Raw genomic sequence first — 9,024 nt, 5'->3', positions numbered from 1 at the left:
GAGTATTCTGTGGACCTGCCGATGGCTAGAATCCACCTGGAGTGGGATGGCTTTAAAGGGGATGTGAAGGCTGCTGTCCGGGATTTGATTCCGGCTGATGTCTTGGTAGGAAATAACATATTGAGGGCGCCTGGCCAAGTGAATGTAGTGACCAGGTCTCAGAAAGAATTTGGGGCTGTGGCAGATACCCTGACTGATGGCAGTGAGGGGGGCAGCAGACAGACAGAGAGTGCCTCTCAAGATGGATCAGGTGAGGGTTTGTCTGAAATATCAGAGATGATTCTGAATCCAAACAAAACCCAGAGTGAATTCATTGTGGCTCAGCAGAGTGATGTATCTCTAGAGAGGGCCAGGAATGATGCTCAGAGTCAGGTCCTAGCCTGTGAAAAGAGAGGCAGGTTTTTTATGCAGGATGGGCTGTTGTATAGGGAACCACCTAGGGGAAGGAAGAATTCCCAAGCAGCAGCTCACAAACAGCTTGTGGTACCTGAGAGTTACCGCAATGATTTGTTGAAGTTGGCTCATGATAGTCCCTTTGCAGGACATCTGGGGATAGGCAAAACGTGTCACAGGCTAGAGCAGAATTTCTACTGGCCTCACCTTTCGGGGTCAGTGAGAGATTACTGCAGGAGCTGTGAGCTGTGCCAGAAGCGTAAGGGGTTAAGGGGGCCTAGCAAGGTGCCCCTCCAGCCTCTGCCCATTATTGGGGAAGCTTTTGCCAGAGTAGCTGTGGATATTGTGGGGCCACTCCCAAAACCTTCCAGAAATGGGAAGAAGTACATCCTGGTGTTGGTAGATTTTGCTACCAGATATCCGGAGGCTGTAGCCTTGGCTAATATCGAGGCAGAGACAGTGGCAGTGGCCTTGTTCTCTATTTTTAGCAGAGTGGGTTTTCCCAAGGAAATATTGTCTGACCGTGGGTCTAACTTTATGTCTGTGGTTTTCAAACAGTTGTGGGAGTTATGTGGGGTGAAGCACCTGAAAGCCGCTCCCTACCACCCCCAGACTAATGGTCTAGTGGAGAGGTTCAATGGAACCCTGAAGTCTATGTTGAAAATGTATGTGGATAGACGCCAGAATGACTGGGATGTTATGCTGCCGTATCTATTGTATGCATACAGGAGTGTGCCCCAAGAGTCTACAGGGTTTGCTCCCTTTGAACTGCTCTATGGGAGGCAGGTCCGGGGGCCCCTAGATTTGGTTCGTGACTCGTGGGAAGGTAATGTGGAGGAGGCAGAGCAGCCGGTGGCCGAGTATGTGGCTCAATTCAAGGAGAGTTTGCAGGAGATGATGAAGTTGGTTGAGCAGAATCTGAAAGAGAGCCAGGATACGCAGAAAGCCTGGTATGACAGAGATGCTAAAGAGAGAGCGTTTGAAATAGGGGACATGGTGTTGGTGCTAGATCCTGTCAGGAAGAACAAAATGAAAGATGTTTGGTCTGGACCCATGGAGGTAGTGGAAAGGATTAATGAGGTTACCTATGATGTGAGGAAGCCCCAGGTCCAGGGAAGTGTGCAGACAGTGCATGTGAACAGAATGAAGGCCTACCATGCAAGGGAGGTAAATGTGAACACAATCTGTTATGCTGAGGAAGAGGCAGGATCTGCCCCTTTAATTGACATGGTTGCTGAAAGCCAGGAGGAAACGCCTCTTGAGAGCATTGAGATGGGGGAGGATTTAACCCCCCCTCAAAGAAAGGAACTGCTGATGCTGTTAAAACACCACAAGCAAACATTCTCCAATAGGCCAGGGCTCACAGATAGGATGACACACTCCATTCAGACGGTGGGTCCCCGCCCAGCCCCTAGCAGAGCTTACAGGGCCAAGGGAGAGATGCAAAGACAGATCCAGGAAGAGGTGGAAAGCATGTTGACAATGGGAATAATCACCAGATCCCAGAGCCCCTGGGCCTCTCCCATTGTGATGGTGCCAAAAAAGGATAAGACCATGAGGTTTTGTGTGGATTACAGGAAGCTAAATGCTATCACCCAGCCTGACCCTTACCCCACACCCAGAATAGAGGATCTACTGGATACGCTGGGAGGGGCAAGGTTTATAAGCACCCTGGACCTGACTAAGGGGTACTGGCAAATACCCCTAGATGCCGAGGCACAAGGAAAATCCGCTTTCATAGTGGAATCAGGCCTATATGAGTTCAAAGTGCTGCCCTTTGGGATGCGAAATTCAGGGGCTACGTTCATGAGACTTATAAATGAGGTCCTACGGGGATTAGAATCTTTTGCGAGGGCCTATATAGACGACCTGGCCGTATTCAGCAGTTCGTGGCAAGATCACCTGAACCACATAGGGATTGTGCTGCACCGGCTCAGGGAGGCCAATCTAACGGTTAAGGTTTCTAAATGCAGAATGGGAGCTGCTGAGGTGACCTACCTGGGGCACAGGGTGGGCAATGGGCAACTGCGCCCAGAGCCTGTAAAGGTAGAGGCCATTAAAAACTGGCCAACCCCTAGAACTAAAAAGCAGGTCCAATCCTTCATTGGTCTGGCCAACTATTACAGGAGATTTGTGCAGGGATTCAGCGACATTGTTGCTCCCATCACAGACCTGACGAAAAAGGAAAAACCAGACCGGGTGCTGTGGACGGAGGCCTGTGAGCAGGGTTTTCAAAGCATAAAGAGCGCTTTGGCCAAAGAGCCTGTTTTGGCCAGCCCAGATTTTGAAAAGCCTTTTTTACTATGTACAGACGCTTCCAATATTGGGCTGGGGGCAGTGCTGATGCAAGAGGGGGAAGGAGGGAAGAGACATCCCGTGGCATATCTAAGTAAGAAATTGTCCCCCACTGAGCAAAATTACGCTACCATTGAAAAGGAATGTTATGCCATTGTCTGGGCTGTCAAGCAACTTAAGCCCTATTTGTACAATAAAAAATTCACTGTGTTGAGTGATCAGCCCCTCTGGTCTGGCTGCACAGGGCCAAGGGCAACAACTCCAGGTTGCTGCGTTGGAGTTTAGCCCTTCAGGAGTATGAAATGGATATAGTCCACATAAGGGGAAAGGAAAATATTGTAGCTGACGCATTGTCCAGAGTGGAGAGCTCTTAGGATGCAGTCAGTGATGTTTGTGACATCCCTTCCTGCATCAATTTTGCGTTGGGGGTGTGACGTTATTGACATAAACTGGGACCGTATAGATCATTGTTGCAACCAAGGTCCTGTAGTGGCACCCAGATCTTGTATAAAGGGGGTCAAATGGGGTGTCTAAGACAAGGCTATGGTTTACTGGTTATAATTATGCTGTCTATATGTATGTATCAATTTTGTAGTTGAAGTTAGGAATATGGGCTCTATACTGTCTGTATTTCAAACTTAGGCTATGCTGCTGGGTGACATCCCAGACAACATGGTGTTAGCTCTGCCTAGCCTGCTTGATGGCCCATTAAGGACCATCAGCTATACAATGGACCCATTGAGAGAAGGCAGATACGCCTTGTAACTCAGCAAAGTATGCAGGAACTAGCCCATGTGACTCCAGACTCCATTTTGCGGTGATTTTCCATGGTAAGAACAAAGGTGTTCTTACACCTGGAAAGGACTATATAAGGCTGATGCCTCATCTCCATCTTGTCTTCAATCCTGCTTCATACCTCTGGGGGAACTTTGCTACAAACTGAAGCTCTGAACAAAGGACTGAGGACCCATCCCAGCGGGGGATGTATTCCAGAGACTTGATTTGAACCTGCAGTTTATTCCATCGCTGCTGCAAACCTGAACCAAGAACTTTGCCATTACTGTATGTAATTGATTCCATTTAACCAATTCTAACTCTCATCTCTATCTTTTTCCTTTTATGAATAAACCTTTAGATTTTAGATTCTAAAGGATTGGCAACAGCGTGATTTGTGGGTAAGATCTGATTTGTATATTGACCTGGGTCTGGGGCTTGGTCCTTTGGGATCAGGAGAACCTTTTTCTTTTACTGGGGTATTGGTTTTCATAACCATTTGTCCCCATAACGAATGGCACTGGTGGTAGTACTGGGAAACTGGGGTGTCTAAGGAGATTGCTTGTGAGACTTGCGGTTAGCCAGGGGGTGAGACCGAAGTCCTCCTAGTCTGGCTGGTTTGGTTTGCCTTAGAGGTGAAAAAACCCCAGCCTTGGGCTGTAACTGCCCTGTTTGAGCAATTTGTCCTGAGTTGGCACTCTCAGTTGGGTTCCACCAGAACCGCATTGTTACACCGAGAGACCAGGAAGAAATCGTTACTGATTAGCATATCAATGGGGTTATTGTCCACCACTCCCACTGATCATACCGTTTCTATCCCCTCCGTTTCTATATGTGCACTTTGGCCAAAGGCACAAGGATTTTGTAGCCTCCTACTAATACCAGCTGTGCCATCTGTCCTGGCAGTATGTCCCCCCCCTTCTACTATACTCTGCCTGATCACAGACATTTATGCACCTGTATCTTCCCACCCAAGGTGATCTCTGCCAGCTCCCCACCTCCCCCCCCCAGTGCCTCCTGCCTGCCCACTGCCCTGCTGATCAGAACCTCCCCCTCCCTCCCAGTGCCTCCCGCCCGCCACAGATCAGCTGCAGGAGGTGCTGGGTGGGGGGAGGAGTGAGGGCAGGGCACATTCAGGGGAGGTGGCAGAACGGGGGTGGGAAGATATGGGACGGGAAGGGGTGGAGTGGGGGCTGGGGCTGAACCGGGGGTGGGTGAAGGTAGATTAGAAAATCAGCACCGCTGAGTGGAATTACAGGGATAGCGTCTTCTGGGCTCTTCTGTTTTCACAGGAGATTTGGGACAAGGATTTAGAGGAATGGTTTTGGGGAGGTGAGCACCCAGCCTCCCAGCCACCCTCCTTTTCCCAGGGGTAAAACAGGAACCTGTTTCCCATCAATTTAAACCCCTCCGTCTGTGGTTTATTCACAGTAGATGCCCGGGATTGTTCAAAGTCATTGGCTAGAGATGCCAGTTCAGCCCCAGTTTTCACCTGTTTGTCCCACAGACGCTGTCTCACGTCGTCTTTACATATGCTCAGGAAATGTTCCTGAGCAACAAGGTCAAACATTTCTTTAAAGCTTGTAACCCCTCTCCCCTCCCCCACTTTCCCAGCCAATCTTTCTAAATTTCTCTCTGTAGGTTTCAGGGGTCATCTGAACTCATTCCAAAACAATGTCTTTACATTTACAATAATCTAAATCCTCTTCAGTTGGCATCTTACTGAACACAGCCAGCGCGTTACCAGTTCACTTTGCAACCAACGTGGGGATCATCTTGTCTTCAGGAATCTGATGAATCACACGCAGCCTCTCAAAGGTAATGAAGTATTCAGCAATATCACCTGCCTTGTTGTCTGCAGGACACAATCGTTCCCATTTGTGGATTTTTGGAGCGGTGGGAATTAGTGGTGTGGGGGCATTTCCGGCTCCGCTTTTCTAGCAAGTCCAATTGGGGTTTTCTCCCTCTTTCTTCTCAAATCCTTTGGCTTTCCGTTCCAGGGCTCTCTGCTGTGCGGCTGCTGGCCTGGCATCCTCGGCTTCCATAACCCTTCTGTGTCACTCCTGGGGGAACGCGCAGAATTCCTGTCCTGCATCATTTTGTATTTTCCTGCGTAAAATCCATTCTGCCCCAGCAGGGCTGCAGTTCCGCCTTTTGCCCACCAGAGGCCGCTCTGGGACCAGCACAGCCAGCGCCGTTCATGCCGGTCGTTCTAGGGCCACAGCGGCCCCTGGTGGGCGCAATGCGGAACTGCAGCACATCTGGGGCAGGAAAATGCAAAATTCTCTGCTCGGTGCCGGAGAATCCCCCCCGGGGCAGAGTGCATCCCAGCCCCTGCCCGCGGAGCCAGGCTAGGACAGAGTGCAGCACCCAGGGGTGCTGGGGGTCACATACGGGGGCTCAGGAGCTAGTGGGGGGACAGCGTTGAGCATGGGGACGGGGGCTGCGGGGACACATGGGGATGGGGGGTGCGGGGACAGGGGCAGAAGTGCCGGACTGAACAGGAGAGGCTTGGGGTCAGGCAGGGTCTGCATGGGGGAGGCTCCCCAACTCCCGAACAATCCCCCCCCAAAGAAAAATCTCCCCCCCCAACACCCTCCAGGTTCAGTCCCAGGCCCCCTCCCTCTCCCTCAGCTCCTCCGTTACCCTGACTCCCCCCAGGCTTTGCCTTGCTTCTGTGGGGTGCAGGAAATACAGGTCTGTCATGTAGTGTAAATGTATTACACAACGTTCTGTATTAAAACGCCTCGTAAGGAATCTATTTGTCAAAAAAAATATTATCAAAATCATTTTTCTTGGTCAGTATTGTTACGTACAGACTTGCTGACAGATATTTTGAAATAAATGACCAAAATCATTGAAACCGGCATGATTCTATTGTGTTAATCTGACAAATAAAATATGCAGAATGTTGTGTTTTACTTCCTGAACAACAGCCAAGGCCATCCATGGAAATCTCATTCTCTCACGCTGGGTGGAACATTATTACCGTGTCCTGAACGTCCTCCAGCGGCCGCTTGTTCAGAGCTCGATGATCTGGCCGTCACTGCGGTTCCGGATCCAGACATTTGTACTGATGCACCAACACTGGATGAAGTGAAGTGCGCTATCTCTACACTGGAAAACGGACACACAGCCAGTGCCGATGGCCTCCCCTCAGAGCTGCTAAAATGTTCTCTTGATCCTGTAACAGAATCACTTCTGGCCAGCGTTCGTCTGGTGTGGAGAAGTGGAGCCCTGCCAACTGCCTGGAAGGACGGTATTGTGATCTCACTCCATAAGGGCAGGGGGCCGCACAATGAGTGTAAGAGCTACAGGCCGATCACTGCTCTCCGTTCCAGGGAAGGTGTTTGCGCATGTTTTGCCAGCACGCCTGGAGCCTTTGCTACATCGGACGCGTCGTTCCCAACAGTCAGGCTTTACGAGGAACCGGTCCGCGTTAGACGCCGTTTTGGCCCTTTGCTTGTTGTCGAAGACGCATCGCGAGTTCAGGAAATCCCTGCACGTAGCGCATGTTGATCTTAAGGCTGCATTTGCGTCAGTAGATCCTGTCACGCTATGGAAAGCCTTAAAGGGAGTAGGTGTCCCTACCACTCTGCTGGACTTGATTAGAGAGCTGCTTAATGGAACCACTGCCCGTGTTCGTCTGGGGAACCGGATGTCAGCGCCTTTTAAATCAGTATCTGGTGTTAGGCAGGGCTGCGTTCTGGCCCCTGCACCCTTTTCTTGGGCAATGGATTTCCTAAGGCAGCATTCCGTCAGGTCCGTCGGCACTGAGATCGGCGATCTCTCGCTCACAGACCCTGACTACGCTGATGACGTTGTTCTCTTAGTACGGAGCCCCGACAGGTTTCTTGAGACTCTCCAGCATATGGAGGAGGAGTCAGCTAAGATTGGTCTCCATGTTTCATGGTCAAAGACAAAACTGCAAAATCTAGGACCAGGTCCACCCGCGACTCCAATGTCTTTGAACAATGAAACCGTCGAATCAGTTTCCAGCTTTTGCTATCTGGGTTCTGTAGTTACCAGCTCCTCCAGTTCTCACACGGAGGTTCTCCATCGGATTGGCATCTGCCATGGGCTGTTATCCTCTTAGTGTGACAACCAAGTTCAGGAGTTATCCGAGCTGCATCCTTCCCGTACTGTTGTACGGCTGTGAAACATGGACGCTCCGCCGCGCAGACTGGGCAAAGCTGGGGGCTTTCCACACAAAATGTCAACGACGTATCTTGGGCATAACGTGGAATGACTTCATCCGTAATGCAGATGTTTATGGTTGCTTGGGTCTACAGAGCGCCTTACGCTTTTCGGACATGTCGCAAGGATGCCATAAGACGTTCCAGCGAATGCCGCTCTCTAGGTGCCTTGTAACTTCCAGGATAAAATTCCAGCAACCGAGGGGTGGAGGTGGCCCAGACGCAGACCCCCTGTAACATGGGTTCAACAAGGCTGTTCTGATGTGGGACTCTCAGGCCGTCAAGCCTTTGCAGTTGTGCAGAAACGGACCAAATGGCGAACGATCGCCACAGCCGACTGTCTGGCTAAGTGTTGAAGAAAAAGAGAAGAATTCTGTAGAATTTTCAAATGTTGTGTGCAAAGTTTTTCATTTTGGAGTGCAGAATTCCCCCAGGAGTACCGTGTGCAGCCTCCTCTCTGGCAGCATCTGCCGGCTTTAGCTCCAAATTTGCCTGTGTTCTGTTTCTTTTTCTGCTGCCTGCAATCTGAGCAGCTCCAGCTTCCCAAGGCTTTCACTGTTTTCACGCATCTTGCTGCTTTTCCGTCCCTACTTCCTTTTTCCAAAATACGCAAACAGAAAATAACAAACCAGTGACCTTCTCTCTGACTGATCTCCAGCCACCACACTAAACATCTCACTTCAAATCTCTACACCGGCGTATGAAGTGCGAATCTCGCTCAGAACGAGCTGTGCATTTCACGCCGCTCGCTGCCCCACTGTGACACATCCCCCGGGGTGGAACTGGAACGGGGATACCGCTGAGCTTCTGTGCCACCAACCTGGGCTCCCTCTTACGCTGTGACACTGCAGTGCAATTTCCTTTGTTCCCCTTGCTTTTATCCATAATGGCTGTTCAGTAAAACCACTTTTCCCTGGCTGATGGCATTGAGCTGCAAAGGGATTTATTAAATGCAGCATTTGTCAGAGCTGTTTTTTAAAAGATATTTAAACCCACTTGCTTTACTCAAAGGGAATATTTGTGCTTAGGCTTGTGCATCCAGTGTGCCTTCTTGGTGGCTAGTAAGAGGTAATAAGATCACAATTATTCCTTTGAGGTCGTGGATTAGTCCAGGAAAGGAGAGACGAATTAGGTGGCCCATGCTAGGAGATTCCCTATGCACCTACCAGAGGGGGGGAAGAGAAGAGATGGAGGGCAGGGAATAAGTCATTTCAGCCTGCTGATGGAGCTACAGCAATAACTGCAGTTGTGTATCCAGTTGTGTATCCCCACTCTATCACTGAATTGTTTTCTTCCTAACCAGGAGTCAGATTCTATTCTATTCATGTTCTTAGAACAATGCCCATCCCTGACTTATGTGAGCCCT

The sequence above is a fragment of the Malaclemys terrapin genome, chromosome 21, assembly GCF_027887155.1.
Source record: "Malaclemys terrapin pileata isolate rMalTer1 chromosome 21, rMalTer1.hap1, whole genome shotgun sequence".
Taxonomy (NCBI): Eukaryota; Metazoa; Chordata; order Testudines; family Emydidae; genus Malaclemys; species Malaclemys terrapin.
This window is presented reverse-complemented; position numbering follows the sequence as displayed.